General features: G+C 52.0%; 1 pseudogene; it reads left to right on the forward strand.

Annotated features, from left to right (window-relative positions):
• Positions 1 to 609: 609 nt before the first annotated feature.
• On the forward strand, positions 610 to 1,016 carry LOC136381825 (cytochrome c oxidase subunit 6B1-like; annotated as a pseudogene).
• Positions 1,017 to 19,043: the final 18,027 nt, after the last annotated feature.

Here is a 19,043-nt window from a genome sequence, read left to right on the forward strand (position 1 = left end):
GAGGTAGGTATGAACTACTCCGTACACATGGTTAAGATAATTTGCTATTCATTTCAAGAGAAATAAATAGGTTTTATAGATTGTCATAACTATAATATTTCAGGCGGATTAGGAACAATTCTTAAATATACAGAAGCTATGAATTAGAATGTTTACAGCTTTGGGAGTAAACATAGCATTGTTAAGATTGACAGTAAAATATTAAAATTTTCTCACATTAAAAAACTATAGTATAATAAAAGACATAATAAAGAAAATTAAATTGCATGTTATTGACCTAAAAAAATGCTTTACAACATATAGAACAATAAATTAATGTAGCGTTATATAAAAAATTACCAACCCAAGAAAAAAGTCAACACAGCCCAATTAAAAATGAGAAAACTATGACCAAATAGTTCACTGAGAGGGCAACAGAAATGGCCAATAAATTTGTAACAATGCTCAATTTCAACAGTAATTGGGAAAATAAAAATTAAAACAATGGAATATCCATCTTAACCCGTTAAATTATTTAAATGTTATTTATTGGTAAGGCAGAACTGCATATTCATACCTTTTTTGTTGGGAGTGAATATTGAGAGCTTCTTTGGAAGTCTATTTGGTATGATGTTTGAAAAGTTTTTAAGAGCAGAAATCAATGAAATAGAAATTGACAAAGAATGGAATACATTAAGAAAACTGGAAGTTGGCTATTTGAGGAGATCAATCAAACAGCTAGACATTGAGCTGCGAGCAGCTTCAGGGGCGTCTTTAGAAGTCAGAAACAAGGCGGAAAACATCAAGACCGCAATCAAGGACTACCAGATGGCCCCTTTTGACAGCTTCTTCCACAGCCAGAACCAGACCAGGAACTGTTGGCAGAACTACCAGCACTTTGAAAGGACAATGACTGGTAAAGCTGGTGACGGCCGTGTGCAAATGGTACCTACGTGTGTACAAGTCCCTTTGCCCCATATCCTGGGTGTTGGCCAGATGACTGCGGGGCAGAAGGCATGTTTCCTGGGAAGAGCTGAGCTGGCTGCATCCTACCTGTCCTCCGTTCTCCATCCTTCTGCCATGGAGTTGAAGGGGGACCCCACCCTAGGATCCTGAATCATCATGGCTTAACTAATAGCAAAATACTTGTTGGAAAAATACAAAAGAGAGAGAGAGAAAAAAAATAAAAAGAAGAGAGAACACGACCTATCAGTATCAGAATTGGAAGACAGGCTATCACGGCAGGATTGATTCCAGGATGTCCCCCATTCTCCACCCTACCCTGTGTCCATGCCCTTGTATGTAGCTTTCTCTCCTCCTCTCCTCCTGACTCCGAGCTCAGCCTTGGGATTTGCCTTGACTCAACGGGATGTTGCTGAGTGTGACCCCCGTAGACGCCGGAGAGACACGGGTGCCACGGGGCTGACTTGCTCTCGTGCCTCTCCCACTGCTCAGAGAACACGCCCAGGGGAGCCTGTGGGAGGACTGGAGACACGTGGAGGCGAGTCCCGCCTGCGCAGTGCTTCCAGCCGAGGCTACCCACGGTTGGCTGACAGTCACGTGAGCCTCAGACTCATGGGCAAACCCAGTCAAAATGAGCCGAGTTGCCGATCTGACTGCTCCAGACAGGCAGCAAGAAATGTCTGTTGTCCTGGGCCAACAAAATATAGCTCTGGAGCATTGCTAACTGATGCAGAAACAAAACCAACTGGAATCACTGATTGTCTCGGAGGATGGGAGAGAAATGGGGTGGCTCTCGCGAGAGAAAGGAAGAGAATCAATTCTAACAAAGCAAAATTGGGTAGTGATGTTCTAAGATTCAGAAAAATATAAGTTCCAGTCAAGGTTCTTTGGAAGGTCAGGCAGAGGCACAGACACAAGTCAAGGTTACCAAGGTCTATTTGCCACGCCCTTTTTTCTATTTTTAATATCTTCCTATTTTTTCCCTTTATTCTCTGCCTATAAATATGTCCAAGTCTTTTTTTTGTACGCTAAAAAAAGAAACCTTCTCTTTTGCCCTTGTGACCTTGTTTAGCTTTAATCTAGCTCTCTTCTTTCTTTTTTTAAAACTTAATTTTATAAATAGCAAAGGAATTAACGCATACACATGCCAATAACAATTCGAACGGTACAGGAAGCCCAACCTAAAAATAAAAGCCTTCTTCCTGGCCCAGCACCTTCCTCTAGTCCCGTTTCCTGGGATCCACAGCTTTAAAATTATTCTCTCTTTTTTTCTGGTAGTTAGCCACATTTCTCTAAATGACACGTTTATACCCCTATGTCTTCACTCACATACTTTGGCTTCTCTATGTGAAAGGCATGGCATTTAGCTAATGTATTCCACCCCTCTGCCCTCACCCCGCTTCACACAAACTTTAAAATCTTTTAGTTCTTTTGGGTTTTTTTTTTTTAACTTTATAGCTTTAATAATATTCTAAAACATCTATTTCCTCTATCTATTGTGGCTTTTACTTTTTTTTTTTTTTTTTTCATTTTTCTGAAGCTGGAAATGGGGAGAGACAGTCAGACAGACTCCCGCATGCGCCCGACCGGGATCCACCCGGCACGCCCACCAGGGGGCGATGCTCTGCCCACCAGGGGGCGATGCTCTGCCCATCCTGGGCGTCGCCATATTGCGATCAGAGCCACTCTAGCGCCTGAGGCAGAGGCCACAGAGCCATCCCCAGCGCCCGGGCCATCTTTGCTCCAATGGAGCCTTGGCTGCGGGAGGGGAAGAGAGAGACAGAGAGGAAGGAGAGGGGGAGGGGTGGAGAAGCAAATGGGCGCTTCTCCTGTGTGCCCTGGCCGGGAATCGAACCCGGGTCCTCCGCACGCTAGGCCGACGCTCTACCGCTGAGCCAACCGGCCAGGGCCGCTTTTACTTTTTTTTATCAGTCATATGTCCACTCAGTTAACAGCAATAGCCAGCCCTTCCGGCCTTTCAGTTCCTATCGGAACACTCACTTCCGAATGCCAGGTGTGCACAGGGAGCCCCTGAGAGTCCACTGAAGTGCCAACCCTGTCAGTAGGTCTCCAGGGGACTGAGACTCTGTATTTCCGACAAGCTCACAGGTGACGCTGAACCACGCACCGCACTCAGGTAAAGCTGTTCAGGGCTGGCCCAGGGTCTCTACACAGGGACTTGGCTTTGGGTTAGTCCTGTTGGGGACTAGGACTGACACCAGGAATGGGAGACTCGAGTCCGGTCCTGCCGTAGGGACTGCGCCAGCATGACGCACAGGTGAGTGGCAGCCTCTCCCTTTCCCATGCCTGGCTCTTCACCTGGGCCGGTGCTCCCAACGCCTTCAGGCTCCTCAACCCCTGGCCAAAGCAGCTTGGTACAGAAGCCTTCCTGCTGGCCCAGTGTGCCTTGCCAGGCTTTCCTAGGTGCAGAGTAAGTCCCAAGACAACCCTGTGAGCTAAGGAAGATATGGAAACGCGGCTACAGGCAGGCGCTATTCTCCTGCATCCTCTAAACGTCTTGCCTGGCCGTCAACCTAGCTCCCAGCCTCTGCCCTTAGGTCATGGTACAAAATGACAGCATTCCAAACGTTCAAGTGTGTGGCACCTCCCTGACGGTTTGTGTCTGCATTCTGGAAAAATAAGTGAATAAGGACTGTGAGTAGCCACACTAGAAGTCATACATCTGTCTGAATTTGAGCTTCCCCAGGAGCGGACCCTGAGATGAGGAACGGAGTACCAAGGGTCTCTTTGGGGGAAACCCAGGGAGGCAGGTGCCATGAGAGGGGCGGGGAAGGCAGAATAGAGGATGTGACATCAGCAGGTTCCCACTGTGGGGACCTGGATATTTGTCCCTATGAGTAACTCTAGGAAGAAATGTAAAACACACACCTCAGATTGGTCCCACTGGAGAGCCAGGGAGCTGGGGTGTTCATGTGACAACCCCCTGCCTCAGGGTTGCTGAAGCGAATTCCCTGGCACTTGGGGGCCTGCTGTGACAGAGGGTGGGTTCTCACAGCAAGAGAAAGCCCCCAGGGACAATAAGGTGGTGTGGAAGTCCGGCCACATCCCCCACCATTTCTAACAGCTGCTCAGAGGAAGGTTACCCTTCCTCGCCTCTGTCTGCACATTAGAGGCTGCACAGCAATGGCCTCAGGGCAGGACGACAAGCGTGCACCTGACAGCAAGGCCAGCTGCCTTCCACCAGGGCCACGGGAGAGGCAGCGCAGTTGTCCCGGACTGTGGGGACCCCTGGCCCTGGACCGCTGGGGTGTTACCCCAGAGAACAGTCAGGAGTCCAGGGCTGCTCCTCCACGGAATCCGCACTGCACCCTGATCGCAGGCTGTGCTTCCCCAGGAATATATGTCAAGGAGATGGATCTGTGGAGAAAAGCCATCTGGAGGGGCTATTTTCAAAGGAACTATTTTAGGGCTGTCCTTCAGTCCACCACATCCTGACATTAGGTATATTTAGCATCGCCCATAGACAGGGCTAATGGATTTTTTAGTTGCAAATCATTATGATTCAAACCACTGCAGTCTTTCTTTTTTAATTGCCACGAAGACATGTACCCATACACACGACACACCCATTAATAGCTGCCTCGTATTTATACACAGAAAATGCGTCCAATAAAAGCCACGCTGGTTAAACTTACAAGCCTTTGCTAGTGAGCCGCTTACTGGTGGGGGAGGGGGAGGCCGCGGGTTGCCGCGTATCGCCTTAACCCTCTGCGTGAAACGCACATCTAGCTGGCCCAAGGAAAAGAGTGCACAAAAGGTGTTTTAAATTGGCAGCCCAGACAGGACTCATTTAACACGCCACTCCGCCTCCCGCTCCTGGAGTCGCAGAGCACCGCGATCCGCCTGACTGAATACAAATGTTTGCCGTCCCTGCCATTAATATGGTTTCTTTTCATCCCGCGGATTAATCCCTTTTTGCCATAACAGTAAAGACGGTAGAGGAACAAGTTCCAATGTCAGGAATCCAAACTGCCATAGGCTCGGCCTTCCCGATGGGAGTCCCATTCCGATGCAGCCCACACGATTCACTGATTCACTGCGCATAAAACAGAGGAGTCACACAGTCAAAAGCCGCGCCCACTGGTCACCTCTGCCCGGTGGCCACCATGCCAAGGCTTGACTTCCCACTTCCTCTGATGTCGGATTGGTGAGTTTCTGGACCTTGGCCACTCCAGTCTGAGGCACTAATCCAGGCATCAAACCCTCACCAGTTTTTAAAATCAGCTGCCTGGTGTCATGGTCCAGTCTTGAACGCTCCACCCGAGGCTGAACCCGTGTTCTCCAAGAGTAAACATTGGGTCTTTCAGGTTTCTGTGTCCCTGCAGCATCTGCCCGGTGCCTGAGCCACAGTGACCCTCAGGAAATACAGGCTGGAGTGCATAGACGCTGCACGGGGGTGCACGACAGAGGGCAGTAGCCCCCCTGGGGCTGTGCTCCCCTGGGGCATGCAGCCTGCACAGGGACAGGCCCTACCATTCCGAGATGGAGCCTGTCTGGGAAACACCATGATAGGCGCGGGTTACTGAGCCCTGAGCAAGGTCTCACAGCTGGGGCTGGGACCAACAATTACACTGCCAGAAACTGGTTAGAAATGCAAACCATAGGGCTCACTCAGACCCTACAAACTCTGAGGGGTGGGGCCCAGCAACCTCCATTTTAACATCCCCCTCACCCCGGGTGATTCCAGGGCATGACTCAGTTTGAGACCCCCGTCCCTGTGCTAGAGGGTCCGAGGCCGGCTGCCTGCGCTGGTCCCAGCTGCTGGGCCCTAGGCAGGCTCCTCCTGGGTGTCTGCGTGCTTCAGGTTCCTGATCTGAGAAGTGGAGAGATCTTAGTTTGTATTAAGCAGACCTAGAGACAAAGATTTGAGTGAAAGTAGTTTATTTGGGGGGTGATCCCGGGAAGAGGGAGAGGAAAAGAGGGAATGAGGACAAAACAGATCCCGAGTGACAATGGGGGGGGGGGTGTGAATCCCACTGGGGGTGCTATGCGAGAGCGGGGGTCAGCACCCCAGCACTGACTATTGGAACCACCCCATACAGACGTCCATGGGCAGAGTTGTGTTTACTGAGGAACTTGCTCCTCGAGGGGAGCCCCAGGCTGGCGATGTGGGCATCCAGCACCTCAGCTGCCCACGTCTGGGCATCTGGCGATGTGAGCGAACAGGAAAGGCTGCGGGCGCTGCCCAGACTCTGGCACAGCTGTGTTTGGTTCCCAGAGGTTGAGCGGGTCGGGAGGAAAGTGCCCTGTGATGTCCGCTGAGCCCGTAAGGGGGCGCTCTGGCCAGCTCTTCTCCAACTCAGAAAGTAGAAGGGGAGAAGAGCAGGTTCTTTTTGTCTGTCCCACTCTGGTGGCAGCTGGGCAGGCGGATGACTCTAACTGCACCCCTCCCCCCACACTCCCGTGTCTCAAGACACCAGAAGCTTTAAATTCCAAAGGGAAAAACAGGAAAAGAGTACCTTTTGTGGCGCCATAGAGGTGTGGTGCTTGGATCTTCCCTCAAGAGAGGGCCTGCCAGGCAGCTGGGGGACGCACAGGGAGCGATGACCCCCGCTGGGAGTGCCTTTGGTCAGCCCCTGCTTCCACGCGATGGCCACATGCTCGCCAGGCAGCCTCGGCTGGTGACTGAGTCGTGAGGGCCCCAGAGCCTGACTGTCCACCCAACACGGAGCTCTCCTCCTGGCGGGCCAACACGTGAGCACGTTGCACGGCAAGCCGACGTTCCGGGGGCCCAGTCCTGCTCCTCAGTCTTCCGCTGTTCGCTGTTCACAGGTGTTACCTCTCAATGAGTCTCCAGAGCCCGCCCACGGGGACGTGTGTATGAGAGGGGAGGGGGGGAGGGGCGTGGCCACCCAATCGTCAGGGCCAGCTGCGGAGAAAATGTGGAACCCCCGTATTCAAAATTATTACGAATTTCAAGATGGTGAGAGCAGAGCATTAAAGCAAGTGCAGGGCCCTGTTGTGCGTGGGTTACAGTGACTGCTGCAGGCCTGTGAGTCTGGTCCTTGGGTAAGTAGCTGCAGGGAGCAGGTGGACTCCGCAGGTGCGGGCCTCGTTGCTACAGCTGCCACGTGGGGAGGGGTTTGCTTGGCCCCTGACGGCAGAGAGGAGGCGGGCACCTGGGAGGCGAAGGAAGCTGTGGACCGTGCTCGTGGCTTCCGTGGAGTCTGTTAAAACACTCAGCGGCTGATGGAGATGGAACCAATCCGAGACAGTCCTGAGGGAGTCCAGGACCCACGGGGGAGGGCTGCGGGCTTTCAGAGGAGTTGGGGAGCCGAGCCACGTTTGCTTAACTTTCTGAATGCTGCGGGAGGCGCTGGGGCCGGGCCAGGTGTCTGCAGGGCAGTGGGGGGCCCACGGGGGCCCCATTCCTTCATTCCTGCTTTCACCCAAGTGGCCTGACTCCTATCTGTTCAGTATCGGGTGGGGTTCTGCTTGGAATCCACTGTTTAGGGTTACATTGCTTGGGCTCCCGGAGCAACTTCTGGGTGACTGTGGGTGGAGAACTGTCCCCTGCACACTTTCCATGGGTGTCGAGCAGCTGCCCGAGTGAGCAAATCTGCAGTGTCTTGGCTCGGCCAAAGCCGGCTTCCCGAGTCACCCTGGCCCGGTGGAGACACAGCGTCCCGCTGCAGTCTCGCTTCCCTTGGCCCTGTGAGTCCCGCGGTTCCATCGGAGAGCTCCGATGGCAGGTGGTGTCAAGGCTACCCAGCATCTCACTGCAGCGGCGTGGACAGTCACCCTGAAGGTCTGCAAAGCTCATGAGCGTCAGGACTTTCTCTGTGGAGCTTTTATTTGCTCATATATGGGCACTGCCTCCCAGGTGTCAGGCCAGACCCAGTCCATCAGTGGATGTTTGACCTGGACAGGGTTTGAAAATATTTAGACACAATATTGAAATTTCAGATTTCACATAGAATCTTGCATTTGTGGCTCTTGTCGGGGGAAGGGGCAGCTTTTGGCAGGCCTGGCCATGCCTCCTAGTGCGGCCGAACTGCCCTGGAGCAGAGTGCAGGGCCCTCCTTTACCTGGACCACAGGCTCCTCCGCCCCCTTGCCCCGCCCAGCCCACTCACTCATCCTGCCCCTGCACCCTGTGAAGGTTCACACTTGCACTGGTGACACACCTATCGTCCCCAAGGGTCTCCAAGTTATTAGACCTCAGATGTCAGTTAGCAAATCCCGCATCTCTGAGCATGGGCTTCCAGCGGGGCTTAGAGCTGAGTTTGCTTAGTAGTAGTCAAATATTTGATTTTTTTTTCCTTTTGCTAGGAGAGATTTTTGTGACATAAGTGTGTGCTATGACGGTAGGTTTTTAGGTCTAGGCTCCTGCTGGGTCAAGGGGCTCAGACCTTGCTCACACATTCACCAAACCTCCCAAGGACTCTCTAAGCCCATTCCTGGGGCTCTGAATCTCTGGGCCCCATTCTCTCTCCCTGGCTCTGTCTCTCCCTTTGCAGAATGAACACACCAACAGACCTGTGTGGCGGATTATCTCATTAGCAGAGCCCTCACAGGACAAAAGTCGATGAATGCTAAGCATGCCGATAATTACGTCCTTGGGTCCAAGCCAGAGCCCCCTCTCTCCGCCCGGCTGCTTGCCAGGTGGAGGAAGAGCCCACAGACTTCAGCAGCCCCACCCGGAGAGAGGACATGGGGCCCTGGCCTGCCACTCGGAGAAGCAAGCTATTTCGGAGTTTGTATGTGGGAAGGGTGGGAAGGCGGAAGGAAAAGTGAGAAAATGTATGTAAGCAAATATTTCAAAGAAAAGAGGGGGAGGAAGCTCATCTTTAAGCAGCATTAAAAAATAATCGAGATCTTGCCAGACCCCGAAATGAACAGTGGGCCCCGCATCCCTCTGTGGCCCAGGAGACACCAGTGATTGCCGGCTTCAGTCTCAGTGCGGCTGGGAGCTGCTCAGTCTCGGGGCCCTTGTCACCTGCCGGGAAACGAGCAGCAGGCCCTGCCCGAAGCTGCACTCGGCCCGAGTCGCAGAAGATGACTGTGCTCAATTCCACTGCGGTCCCTGACGCTGGTGTCTAGGATTGAACACGTTGATGACAATGCCAGAATGACTGGAATACACTCCACTTACTGGAACAAAGGGGGATGGGAGGAGGAAAGGGAGTCATCAAGCTGAGGAATGAACTTGGTGCTTTAATATATGAGCAGGAAAAACTACAGGGAAGGTTGAGCTAAGCAAGAGTGATGTCTTCCTGTCCACTCCCTTCCTGTCCGTATTCAGCAGGTTTAAAGCTCCCCTCACCCCTCTCTCCTGCTCGACCTTCGAGAGGCGTTCGGAGTGAAGGGTGAATGAATGAATGAATGGAACTCAGAGGACACCTTTGTGACAGAACGGAATCAGAGGTGTATGGGGGACCGACGTCCACAAGTGACCCAAACCAAGTGAAATGCACCAAAACTCACTTGCAGGTTTGAGACTATCTTGACACGCAGGCTTTTTCTTTGTTTCCGTCATTTCAGAAAGTATGTAAAATTGCTGCTCGTTTAAGTTTCTGATTCAAGTTCCAGTTTAAAAAATGTTGGATTTGGTTCCATTTCAATTTAGCAAATGAACGTTTTCCCCTCCTGGGTTAGGCTCTCGGCTGGGTTAAGTTTCAGACTTCGTCACACATGGCTCAGTAACACGCATTTCAACCTGGGAAGCTCAGTGGAGCCAAATAGTCTAGGTATTGATCTGAATAATTAAAATATCAGAATGTAATGGAGGGGAAGGATCTGGAAGAGCTTATATTTACCCACAGGGAACGGAGACAGGGCAGCGCAGAGCCCCTGCTGTATGACGGGCTGGGAACTGGTCCTGTTTATGCCAGGATCTCACAATCAATCTGACCTCGCAGGGATTTACGAGTATTCATGGGTGTCAGCTACTCACGTGTATAAAGACAGCCTGCAGTTTGGTACTGCCTTCAGTGGTGGACACTGCTGGCCCCCCACTCTGCTCCCTTTACAGCCCAAATGCACCTGTCCGGCACTGTGTCGGCTGCTAAGGGACTCAGCTGTCCCCTCCCTAGTAGTGGCCTCAGGCTAAGGAATAGGAACCCCCCACACACACATTCACCTCCCCTGAGGCTACAAGTCACCTTGATCCTCCCACACCCGACCAATGACTGACTGCCCTGGGATTAGAAAGCCCCTTTGCCTCAGGACGGGCACCTCTGGTGCAGGCCATGCTGTGAGCTCCCCTGGGAGTAGTAGTCTGAGATCGTCTCCAGCTGACATGTCACCCTTGCTTAGCTCCTCCCCCTGTGCCATCCTGCTTACCTGAGGGCATTCCAAACCAGACCCACCTCGAGCTCTCTCTTCAAGTCCCTTTTAGTTCAGGATGCCCGCCATCTTCTTAAGTCCTACCCAGTACCGATGTCTGCCGAACTCCTGTCCTTTATTTTAACATTATGTTCTAGTGGCCAGAGAAGTGTTTTTAGTTGAGCAAACTAGCCCTGCTCTCTGGGGTCGGAGCCTGTGAACCCTCCACGGGCAGATCCTCCCGGCCGAGGGGTCTCCAGGTGAGATGTTGGCAGCTATAACAAGCACAAAGTCAAAATCTCGCTGCATTTCTTTCTGGGCTAAAAAGAATTCCTCTTCAAGTAACACTCCCAACCTCCCCTCTCTGTATCCTAAAAATGCAAGAGAAAAACAAGACAATAGAAAATGCCTCCCAGCAATTCTATTATCAGCTCTTAGACAGTTCCTTCTCTCTGCCTACTCCCCCCCCCCCCAAATTGCTCTGTCTCCCCCTTAGTTGTCTTCCCCGCAGCTGGAAAGACCAGTGAATCTCAGAGGAAAATCAGCAAAACCCTCCAGTTTTGTTGTAACAAATGGCGTTTCCTTCCTGGGTGCCCAGGTGTCAGTCTCTTTGTCATCTGTGCGGTTCCCTGGAGGACACACCAACCTGCTCTTGGAATTCTTATGGGGGTGCCAGGGACCTTGAGACCGCAGTGACCACACTTTCAATCTGCTCAGGAGAGCAGAATCCTGTAATAATACAGGAACATGGAGCCACACTAGGAAAATATCAGTGTCCGAGACCCTCTGGGTCGGAGTGAGAGACACACACATGCTGACCCTGTGGGGGAGGGGGACGTGATGCCTGCCTGCTCCAGCCACGCCGTGGGCAGAGTGCAAGTAAGTAAATAAATGTTGACCATCTACAAAGAAAGCAATGTGTCTGGGTTAAAATGGGCTTGGAATACTCTTTTCTCTCTGAAGCCCCATATTACTGATGGCTCCTCCTTCTGGTACTGTTCCATTTGCAGCAGAAACTGCAGATGCCACACCAGAGGTCTCTTCCCCTTGCGACAGAAGTCACTGGGCTGTGAGCAGGGGAAACAGGAAGTGCAGGAGAGAGAAGCAGTCAGTCACCAGCAACCAACGCGGATGGGAAGAGGTTCACTACGCCCAGCTCTTTGTTCGGCTGTGTGATGTTCCGCTGGGTGATGCGTCTGAGCCTCGCTCAAGGTTCCTCCTCCACGAGTTCCCAGTGGGAAGGATGAGGCTCCCACGGCCTCCCAGCGAAATTGCTCATCTCTACATCCTTCACTGACTTTTCTCCCTTCTCTTATTTCCCCCAGTTGTTTCTGCTCACGGAGATCACCAGTCCTCACAGTGGGTCTATTTTGGGGAACCCACATAAGACAACAGGTACCCATTCCTCGGCGCAAGCCCCCATCCCCGCCCCGTCCTCCTACTATCCCCTCCTAGGTTCCTAGGTTCCGGCTACTGCAGTGGTTTTGAGCAGGGTTAGGGATATACAAGCCCTGGCCGCCTGGCTTGGTTGGTTACAGCGTCATCCCAATACTTAGGAGGAACAACAAATGGATGTTTTTGTTTTGTTTCTCTCTCTCTCTCTTTAAAATCAATCAATAAACAAACAAAAATTTAAGTACAAAGCTGATTAAGATAGTCTTCCTCCTCCCAGGAGGCCCTTGGCAACGTGCCTTTGTTATTCCTCATCAAGAAGGAGGTGGCGTTTACTTCTCCGTCCTTGGAGTATGGGCTTGGGCACACGGCACTTTGACCAATGGGATGCTGGCAAATGTGTCCCAAGCAGGGACTTGAAAGGTATCTGTACTTTGGGCTTGGCCTCTTGTAACTGGCACATAAAAGCTCAAAGGAAGCTTAGTTTTGTTACAAAGAAACAAAGCTTCCCTTTTGCATGTTCAGGGTTGTCTTCAAGGCAGTTCAGAAGTGCTGTCTTTGCAGCCAAGTCCCCTCCTCTGCTCAGGGGCCAACCCGCCAGCCTCATCCATCACAGGCTCTTAGCTACTGTGTCCATCTTCAGGAGGCTGCCAGCAGACAGCCCTCTGTCCCCCAGCCTTATAATAGCATTAGGAAATGCCTGGCTCCAGTCACCGCTCTGGTCCTTGGTATTCCAGAACAGTCCCCAGCCTCTCCATTGCATCCCCCTCTCCTTCCTCTCTGTCTCTCTCTTCCCCTCCTGCAGCTGAGGCTCCATTGGAGCAAAGATGGCCCGGGCACTGGGGATGGCTCCTTGGCCTCTGCCCCAGGCGCTAGAGTGGCTCTGGTCGCAACAGAGCGACGCCCCGGAGGGGCAGAGCATCGCCCCCTGGTGGGCAGAGCGCCCCTGGTGGGCGTGCCGGGTGGATCCCGGTCAGGCGCATGCGGGAGTCTGTCTGACTGTCTCTCCCCATTTCCAGCTTCAGAAAAAAAAAATATTTTTTTATATTTTTACAAAGACAGAGAGTGAGTCAGAGAGAGGGATAGACAGGGACAGACAGAAATGGAGAGAGATGAGAAGCATCAATCATTAGTTTTTCATTGCGCGTTGCAACACCTTAGTTGTTCATTGATTGCTTTCTCATATGTGCCTTGTCCGCGGGCCTTCAGCAGACAGAGTAACCCCTTGCTGGAGCCAACAACCTAGGGTTCAAGCTGGTGGGCTTTTTTTGCTCAAACCAGATGAGCCCGCACTCAAGCTGGCGACCTCGGGGTTTCGAACCTGGGTCCTCTGCATCCCAGCCTGACGCTCTATCCACTGCGCCACCGCCTGGTCAAGCCTCTCCATTGCGTCCTTTTATGAGGAAACAGCCAAGATGCAGAGCACTTTCCACCCTGCCCCCACCTCACACTCACACCTTACACAGCGCGTGGGCAGGCCAGGGGATGTATGGCTGATGATCAGGGACGCGGGAGACAGCCCGGCAGCCCCAGAGTCAGGCCAGGGGAAGCGGGCTCACCAGCCAGGTGTGGGGGGGCTCCTGCCGGGAAGCCCTGGCACCAGCCACACGCAATCACCACATTGCCACATATACAAATTTAAGGAGTCTGCTGTCTCGAAGAAATGAATCCCAGATCATTTTTTAAGACTTCTGCCCCCACTTCTGTTCTTGGTTTCTGCTCGCTCATAACCCTTCCCTTCCCGAGGGGGCCGTGCGCTGAGAAAGCTTCAGGTGGGTGTGGGTCTTGCTGAGTGCACTGTGGAGCGGGGACAGCTGTGGCTGCCAGGTGTGAAGCCCATCTTGCCCGCCTGGCCCGTTGGCGGAGCTGGACGGCTGCCTACGTGCCAGTCAAGGGCCCGTCAAAGGCGCTCTGTGCTTCCGGCCAGGGCTCCCCATGGATTTGCCCAAGGTACTCGGGAGCAGTGAGCAGGCTTCACAGGAAGGCATAAAGGGTGAGAGGAGCCTGGTACCCGCTTCACCCACCTCAGTACCCTACCCTCGGCCACGCCTGCCAGCATGTCAGAATCTGTGCAGCTCAGTCTCCTGGTAGAGGAGACATCTGAAGCCCCTCTCAGAGCAGAGGCTGGTGGCCCGCTAACACGGACCGGGAGGCCACATGGCCTGGTATTAGCAACAAGGCCTTGAGTGCAGACAGGCTGAAACTAAGAGCGCTGTGGCTCCAGTCTACCTGAATCATTACCAGCTAGAAGCAGCAGTCATTGGGACTTGGATGTGAGCTGCAAAGTATAGAATTGTGACAACAATTCCAGTGCCATGCGGACTTTTCCTGGATGTGGACTTCTCCTGGACTCCTGCTCCTTGTGACAGCTCCTAATGGACTGAACTGGGGTTGGGTTGCATTTGCAGGGATTTGGAATGGTGTTGGTGCCAACTTGGACTTGGTGAACATGTTAAGGACACTACTCTTTTATGGATTCTTGCTGTATTGGCCAAGAGTTTTCTTAAAGGCTTTAATCACTATTAAAAAAAAAATAGAAGACTAGATAAAGAAGATGTGGCACATATACACCATGGAATACTACTCAGCCATGGGAAATGATGACATCGGATCATTTACAACAAAATGGTGGGATCTTGATAACATTATACGGAGTGAAATAAGTAAATCAGAACACCCCCCCCTCAAAAAAAAAAAAAAGAGCGCTGTGGCCTTGGCCAAGCCACTTGATCTTGATGAGGCTCAGTTTTCTCATCTGTATAATGGGGACTGTCATCAAGCTTGAAGGGAATAGTAAAAGTAAAGCAGTTGTCATATAAACACGCAGCCAAGGAAAGCAGGAGCAGAGGATGCTCTCAATATTATTATGCTTATAATAAAATTATTATTATTATTACTAATGATGGAGACACCGAACCTGATTGGAGCAAGTGTGGAGGTGCAGCCCGTGAGCACACGCGCGCTGAGGAGATGCCCGCCGGGTCAAGGCAGGGCAGGGTCTCGGTGCCATGCTTTAGTAAGCTCCGCATCTGGCCTGGTCCGATTGTCACTCCCCCCCCTCCACAATTCCTTTCCTATGAAAGAACCCCACCCCAGATTCCTGGCAAGTTCTCAGTCATTTGCCTCAGTTTACCTCCACATGTGCTTGACAGGGAATGGCTGGTGGCCTTTGGCTATGGGAGGCTGCCTGTGCCCACTTCCTGTGCAAAAAGGTCAATATGACTTGAGGGGTCTCTCTCCCTCCTGGTCTCAGAGTGGACAGTCCCTGGGGTTGCCCTGGGCGAGATTTGCCCTCTCAGTGAGGCAGCTCCCGCCCTTATGCCCAGTACCCTAACAAAGGGTGAAAAAGAAATAAAACCCAATCAAACAGCCGCTCTGAGAATGGCTGGGGCGGGAGAGGCACGGGCTCCATTCATTAGCAAAACCAGCCTTGGTTATTATCGTTAATACACAGACTGAGACTTTACGGCATTTTAATCCACGCCATTCACTCTTAGGGGGCCCAGGATTTGATTCCGAAATCAGGCCGACAGCTTCGGGATGGCCATTTGCTGACGAAGTAATGGTTTGAAAAATGCTCCCACAGTTCTTGTTCTGGCTCTGAGGAAGGACGGTCGCTCGGCCCCGAAAGTCTGGAGATCTGAGTTTGAATTCTGATTTAACCACTAACTATCTGGTGACCATCGGGAAGGCATCCAGAGGTATCTTGGTTTGGGTTCTTCCAAGAGCTGACCCTGAGATGAGGGCCTGGGTGCCGGGAGTGTGTTTGGGCGAGGAGCTGGGGAGAGTGAGAGGGGGAGGGGGAGACAGTGATGGGTGTGACCGAAAGGCACTGGTGGACACAGACCCCAGGGCCCTGCCTCTGGCTGGGCGTGGCTCCACAAGTCACATCACTCCCCTCTGGGCTCACCCCCCTCTGGGCTCACCCCCCTCTGGGCTCACCCCTCTCTGGGCTCAACCCCCTCTGGGCTCACTCCCCTCTGGGCTCACCCCCCTCTGGGCTCACTCCCCTCTGGGCTCACCCCCCTCTGGGCTCACTCCCCCTCTGGGCTCACTCCCCTCTGGGCTCACCCCCCTCTGGGCTCACCCCTGACAGCTCACTCTGCATCCTTTGACTTCCCTTTCCTCCCCACCCAGCTGCAGTTTCTTGGGGTTATCTCCCAGATCAGCTACCTGCATCCACCTCCTTGTCTTAGAGTCTGGATCTCAGAAGAAAACTGTAGCAGAGCTGGAATCTGAGCCCAAACGATTCTCTTTCCACGGTGTGTCTCTGCCCAGTGCTTTTGCCCGCTACCCAGGGCCCACCCCTGCATCTTCCTGACTGACCGCCCCCTTTCTCCCCAGGTCCTATCCCATCCAGTTTCCAGTCACCCCCACCCTGACTTTCTGTTGTTGGTTAGGGACCACACGCTGAGCTGGGAGCTCTTTGTTTTGAGGCCGTGGGAAACTTTCCCCACCCCGAGAAGGTGGGCTGTAATTATTTGTGTCTGTGGTTTGCCTGTGCCCTGGAGTTTTCCAAGTTCTTTGCTTGGCGATCGTTTAGACGCCACCTGGCCAGCCTTTCAGTGATGTGGCCATAGGAAATTGACTCTTTGTTTTCTTGGCTCCCTCTCAATGCCTTTGAAATGGACCACCCTGGCCCAGTTTATAGTCTGCAAGGCTCGTCTGTCTGTGGTTACACAAACTCCCCCATCTCCCCTTATGAGAAAAACTAATCACACTAGAGATCCCCAGTCGGGAGGAGAGGAGTCCGTCACATCTTGGCAGGCCCTGTGAGCGTCACCAGTGCAGCCAAGCAGTGTGTGAGGGAGGGACACTCTGAGGTCATGTATGGTGACTGGCGCTTGTCCCTGACTCACAGCGTGTGGGGTCTCTCCCCAGGGCTCACTCTGCCAGAGGACACTTCCTACGTTCTCCGTGTCCCCAGTCGGACAGAAACCTGCTCCTTGGCCAGAGGAGCTGGCGGGACGGGAAGTGTGATAGGATCTGTAAGGACGGTGGAGGGGACCGCAGGGCTAGGGCACAGAGGACTTGTAAAGCAGTGGTCCCCAACCTTTTTTGGGCCACGGACCGGTTTAATGTCAGAAAATATTTTCACGGACCGGCCTTTAGGGTGGGACGGATAAATGTATCACGTGACTGAGACAAGCGTCAAGAGTGAGTCTTAGACGGATGTAACAGAGGGAATCTGGTCATTTTTTAAAAATAAAACATCCTTCAGACTTAAATATAAATAAAACGGAAATAATGTAAGTTATGTATTCTTTCTCTGCAGACCGGTACCAAATGGCCCACAGACCGGTACCGGTCCACGGCCCAGCGGTTGGGGACCGCTGTTGCAGAGCACAGCCTTCACTCAGCACCTGTGGGATGCCTTACTGGGAAGCTCACTGAGCTCCTCCCACCTGTCAGCTGGTCCCCCTCAGAGTCAGTGACCAGCCTGGGGGCTCCTGGAGGACCAGGCATTAGCACCGCCCCTTCCACAGGTAGGAAGCAACAGGGAAACCTGGAGGGCAGCCTGGAGGAGGCCCGGGGCTACTTGCTATTTGAGGAATGAGAGGCTTCCTAATTGAAAACAAAAGTTCACCGGTGGCTTATGTGACAGGGAGCAGAGCGTACAAATAAGGGACTTTTGCTGGGATATGATTAACAGAGATACAAGTATCAAAAGAGCCTGACCTGTGGTGGCGCAGTGGATAAAGCGTCGACCTGGAAATGCTGAGGTCGCCGGTTCGAAACCCTGGGCTTGCCTGGTCAAGGCACATATGGGAGTTGATGCTTCCAGCTCCTCCCCCCTTCTCTCTCTCTGTCTCTCTCTCTCTCCCTCTCTCTCTCCTCTCTAAAAATGAATAAAGGAAAAAAAAAAAAAGAACAAGTATCAAAAGAAAATACAATACAATTTAACCAGAACACCTCAGTGTTTGGCTGTGAATAACTGTCTTGTCAGACAGTATATTAGAAAGTTCTGGGTGCCCATAAATTCATACTTGCTGGAAATTGAATGGATTCCTTAGTTTCTTAAAACTCTCTGGAACCTCAAATCCTACTTTCACTCCTAAGGCTCTTTCTTCAGGGGCGGATGTTCTGCACAGGGAAGGGAGGCAGCAAACACCTGGGCCCCTGCTCCTTTCTTCTGGCCAAACAGATTATCTCTTACATTCCATCGGGTAGGTTACATGGGTGTCAAAAATCTAAACAGTTAGCCCTGGCCGGTTGGCTCAGCGGTAGAGCGTCGGCCTAGCGTGCGGAGGACCCGGGTTCGATTCCCGGCCAGGGCACACAGGAGAAGCGCCCATTTGCTTCTCCACCCCTCCGCCGCGCTTTCCTCTCTGTCTCTCTCTTCCCCTCCCGCAGCCAAGGCTCCACTGGAGCAAAGATGGCCCGGGCGCTGGGGATGGCTCTGTGGCCTCTGCCTCAGGCGCTAGAGTGGCTCTGGTCGCAATATGGCGACGCCCAGGATGGGCAGAGCATCGCCCCCTGGTGGGCAGAGCGTCGCCCCTGGTGGGCGTGCCAGGTGGATCCCGGTCGGGCGCATGCGGGAGTCTGTCTGACTGTCTCTCCCTGTTTCCAGCTTCAGAAAAAATGAAAAAAAAAAAAAAAAAAAACACCAAAAAACACAGCAACAACATCAGTTAGCACTGCTGCTGGGAATGTAAAATGGTGCAGCCGCTATGAAAAACAGTACGGTAGTTCCTCAAAAACTTAAAAATGGAATTACCATAGGACACAGCAGAAATTCTAGACAGACACTAAAAAGAACGGAGAGCAGGGTCTCGATAGTAATGCCGACATCGGCATTATCCACGAGAGTCCAGAGGTGGAAACAACTTACATGTCTATTGACAACTGGTTGGTTAACCAGAATGCCGTGTACATACAACGGAATGTCATTCAGCCCTAAAAAAATGAATGACGTTCTAAAACACGGTTGAAAAAAGACATTCGGTTGAAAGGGGAAAGTGTTATGCTATGTAAAATAAGCCGGACACAAAAGGACAAATACATGATTGCAATGATAGGAAGTGCCTAGAATAGTCAAATTCATAGAGAAAGAAAATAGAAGCGTGGTTGCCACGGGCCGAGGGAAACAGGAGCGGGCAGTTAGCGGCTGACGGGCACAGAGTTTCAGTTCCGGGTGCTGAAAAATTTCTGGAAAGGGATTGTGGTGATGGTTGCACGACACTGTGAATGTACTTAACGCCACTGAATTATATGCTTGAGAATGGTTAAAATAATACTTTTTATGTTATACATATTTTATCACAACAAAATAAAGATTTTTTCCAAAAAAAAGGCATTCCGTAGGAGTGTTTGGGACGTGTACTTTCATTATGTGTACATACCTCCTCTTATTTTCTCGCTGGAGTTTCTCTGCATACAAAGCACTAACGATCCTCTGCCTGGTGTTCAGGGGCCCTTCTT

The sequence above is a fragment of the Saccopteryx leptura genome, chromosome 10 (assembly GCF_036850995.1).
Source record: "Saccopteryx leptura isolate mSacLep1 chromosome 10, mSacLep1_pri_phased_curated, whole genome shotgun sequence".
NCBI lineage: Eukaryota > Metazoa > Chordata > Mammalia > Chiroptera > Emballonuridae > Saccopteryx > Saccopteryx leptura.